The following is a 4,770-nucleotide window of genomic DNA, read 5'->3' as shown; positions in this document are numbered from 1 at the left end:
CTGCGGTGATCTCTACTTTATAAACACACAAGCATTAAGCCTGAACACATCACACTTCCGGACAGCTATCAGACAGGAAACCACGTTCGACTTCCGTTTCGCACTTTCAAAATAAAACACGATGTGTCTGTGAACAGTGTGGCTGTACCATCGGCGTGTACACGGGGACAATTCCAACAGTTTCATGCAAATAAAATGACAGTTATTAGTTCCGTCGTTGCATTGCTGCTCAATCCTAAATGAAAGATGTACGTTTGGAAAACTATTACGTGCATCTAGTAACAGGTAGATGAGGCGTGTTGGTCTACTGACACCTGCTGGAGATTCAGGTGTCAAACATCTTTGCAGGCAACAGCCTGACGTCATGACGTAATGCGTTATGGGATTGTTTATATATATCAGTGGCGGTTCGACATGGAATTACTCCCTGGGCGAGGCCCCCTTTGAGCGCCCCCCCAACCGCCCCCACCACCACCACCACACCACCCCACCTGCACGAACACACACGTTTTCTACAAACAGGCATGTTTTATTAGAACGACTACTGAACATTCATTTTTCTAAGTTGCACATATTTACATTAATTACTATGAAGTTGTCAGAATGTAAAGCAATATACATTATATACTGTATCAAAATATATAGAATCAAATATACAAAAACAACTAAACTAACTAAATATTAAGAATATATGCACATAATATATAATAAATATTCTAAATAGCAAAAATATTTCACACATAACAAACTAAAGATAATCACTACAGCATTGCACTTACAACAGAAAACACAAACTAAAATTAAAACCTAACCTTGATGCAAAGTCATCAATAATGTCATCATATGAAATCTGCTCCCCTACTGAGTGATTGATACTAATCAGAGCCAGGTTAGTGAGCCGCCCCTGAAACATAGGTGACCTCAGGTATGACTTGATCAAGTTTTGAAAAGCTCCTCTCAGCTTGAGCCACAGTGACTGGCAGAGCAGTCCAAAAGTTGGGGTAGATCTCCAATAGATCTTTATCATGATCCATAATATTTTACAATTGCCTCTGAAATTGTAATTTAAACTGACATAAAAAAAACTGTAGACTACCAAAAATGCCAACTTTTACAGAACAAACCAGGTAAAAAATAATCAGTGCAGCCATCTGCAATAAATAAACAGGATAGTTAGTGGTGACTGGGGAGTTTTCTTCTGCTTGTAGAGTTGATTTATTTATTATTATGTGAACTTGATCAACATGTGTTTGTTGTTGTTCAGGCAGGCCACAGGCTGCAGCGAGCATTTAACAAATCCTAGTTTGAATCAGTAAAAAACGATTCAAGGAATTTATTCGAACCATTTGAATATTCGTTTCAATATTTCAGCCCTATTAGCTCTGTTAGCAACTAGTTGACAGAATTTAACCGTTAAAATCCCAGTTAACTGGTTCAAAAAATTGAAAACATTCATCATGAGAGCGAACATACCTTTATCTTTATCCTCTTTTTTTCTTTTTTATTCCTGAATCGGGCACCTGTTGGTTTTAGCCTTTTTATATTCATCTCTTCTGTTTGGCTCTTGACTCAATAAGTTTCCTTTAGTCAGGACTAAACAATTTGACCTTGATGGGGGGGTGACCACAAAATCGTTTTGTTTTTCCTTTTTTTATTCGGCCATTTCACACAATTCAGAAACACCTGAAAGAATGATAGGCCTGTGTTTATGATATTATGAATGAAATGTGGAAGAACATCAAGATATGATCGACTTTAGCCATGTTGATACAGTTGATTCAGCCCCTACCCTCTCAATTCATTTGGACCCACCAGAGGTGAATTCCCCCGCCGCACCCCTCCCCTTCCTCTTCTTCATACACACACGGTGCACGGAGCGCCTGCAGCTGAAGGGGGCGCCAACTTGCTGTTTCCAATCCAGACACTGTCATATGACAGATAATAGAAAACCTCGGTGAGGCGCAGATTTCCTTTTTTTTTTTTTTACTCAGCGCTTGTGCGCCCCTTTTGTGTCATGAAAAAATGCCGCCCCGGGCAACTGCCCTGTCTGCCCGTGCCTAAAACCGCTACTGATATATATATATATATATAAATAATTAATTTTATTGAAAATGATCAATCTTCCATTACAACTGACTTTAAGAAACAAGCCAGGGGGAATTCTCATTAAGGAACAATAAGAAAAATAAATAAATAAATTGTTTGACTTCAATTATCAGAAGTCTGAATAAGGTTTTTAGCAGAGCTTCTATATTTGTGGATATCAGGGCCGTGCAGAGACCTTTGACGGGGCGGGGGCTCAAAGTAAAAACAAGGGGCACTTATAGAGCAATCCAAGAAGTTAGAAAATTCAGATTATGGGAAACTTGGGTTCAAACAACATAATAAAAATATATATATTAGTGTCATTAATTGAAGTTAATGTTAGTTAAATAAATAACTGTTTGTTTTTAAAGCTGACTTATATCTAGAGATGTTACAACCACATTTTTGCCCCTGATCCGAGTCCAAGTTGTTTGATTATTGATTATCTTCCAATACTGAGTCCTGTTCTGATACCAGGTGGTGATGCAACGCGTTATAAAAGAAGAAATAAGTCGTCCTTCTGTCTGTATTTGTCATTTAGTAGTTTTAGCCTGAAAAGGTCACTCATTCAGGAAGTACATTTAACAGGAATCAAGATACTTTATTGCTATTGCACAGGTGTACAACCAAAGATATGTTGTGCCTACTAAAGACAGCTCTAGTAAGAGGTAGTAAAATAAATGCACCACAGAGACTTAGCCAGTGTGATCTACGGCTATGTTAGCTGAGATCTTTTTCCTGTCAGTAGAAAATTCTTGATCCCATTCCATGATCTCACTGAACTTACCACTAAACATGAGAGCTCTGCTACCAACCTAACAACAACACCCTTTCCACAAAGGCACCATCATCACATACGTGGCAGGAGTCTCAGAGAAACTTAGAAGAATCTTCTCCAAACACAACATCCCGGTAAACTTTAACCCAACAGCACCCTCAGACAGAACCTGGTCCATCCAGAAGACAAAACACCCAAACAGAAGCTGAGTGGGGTCGTTTATGCAGTCCAGTGTAGTGAGGACTGTCCAGATGTTTACATTAGAGAAACTAAACAACAAGTACACAAGAACATAACACAACACAGGAGAGCCGCCTCTTCAGGTCAAAACTCTGCAGTCCACCTCCACCTGAAGGACAAGGGACACACCTTTGAAGATGACAAAGTCCACATTCTGGACGGATGGGGAGAGGAGTAAAAGCTATCTATGTCAAACATGAAAACCCCACTTTAAATAGGGGCGGGGCTTAGATTTCACCTTTCCAGAACCAATAATGCAGCTTTAATCTCATTCAGTTTCAGTCTAGGTCACACCTTCCTGCATCTAATCAACACGATGACTCACCATCAGTAGAGGCTAACCACTCATCAGGAGATGGAGAGGTGGGGTACTCAGAGTAGTTTCTGCTCTTTAAACAACAACAGACAGCTACAGCTTATGAGCTTGACTCTCCCATATTTCAGTTAGAACTGACAAAGCTCCTCAGAGGAGAAGTGAAATGTTTTAAAGAAACCAAAGAAGTCCAATTGCCTTCATCCGAACCCTTTGGAGTAACAGTCAATAATAAAAAATACAAAATAAAGTAATAAAACGTATATATTTATGCTCACATTCACTTTTACTATCTCTTTGTGGGAGGCGGAACATTCATCACGTTTAACCCTCTTATGACCATAAATATGACTGGTATTTTTTTTATGGCTTTAAAATTGTAATAAAAGTGTAAAATGTTTGTAACTCTGCTCCTTTTTCCAGAACAACCTCAGCTTTCAGTGTGGTTTGTATTTGTGTTTAGGTTTATTAAAGTCTGTAAAACTGCAGCTTAAATGAAAAAAAAAAAACAGATTTGAATTTTCTTTACATTTATTACTAAACAGGAACTTCAAAATGACTTGAGCTAACTACGTCAAAAGAACTACCGGTATTTAAACTCAGAACTGTGTTGCAAACACTCAGAAAACAGTGTGACCCCTGACCTCATGTTAACCAGTTTAATGACTGCAGCCTGTCTGTGACCACAGGTCTACGCTCTGGTCCAGAGAACGGGATACAGTAAAATAAATACTAGGTATCATAAAATAACACTCATGGGCTACTTCACAGCTGTAGCTGCATTTCTACCAGCATTATGAAGATCAATAAGCAGATAAAAGGTTAAATGTAAACATTTCATTACAAAAAGTCAACTAATAAAATTCTGCACTGATAACATTATATTTTCAGCTAAATAAATATTTATTGTACGTATAAATAATGCTGGAATGAAGCTGAATCATTGAGTAAACAGTTGAGTGTTCAAATAAAAACCAGTGTGACTTTAATCTGTCCCTCAATGTTTGCCTCCATTTTTAAAAATTGGTTTTATTTTAGCTATTTTCACGCTGTTTGGAAAAACGCCTTTTTGAAAGGATGGATTACAAATAAAAGTCAAGAGGTTTTACAGTAAAATCAGTGACCTCTTTAATTATGAATGTATCAGTAAAATTAATATCAGTGGATTTCTTATAAGTTTTCTAGCAGTTTCTATTATATCACCGTTGCTGATCCCTCCCAAAAATCAAACATATTTAATTTTTTATCACAATTTGGAATTTGTTTGGCCGGACTTGTACCGACATCAGCAAAATATTTGTTAAATTCTTCAGCAACATCTTGTTTATTGTCCACTATATCACCACATTTAATT

The sequence above is a fragment of the Nothobranchius furzeri genome, chromosome 16, assembly GCF_043380555.1.
Source record: "Nothobranchius furzeri strain GRZ-AD chromosome 16, NfurGRZ-RIMD1, whole genome shotgun sequence".
Taxonomy (NCBI): domain Eukaryota; kingdom Metazoa; phylum Chordata; class Actinopteri; order Cyprinodontiformes; family Nothobranchiidae; genus Nothobranchius; species Nothobranchius furzeri.
Note: the sequence above shows the minus strand (reverse complement) of the source record.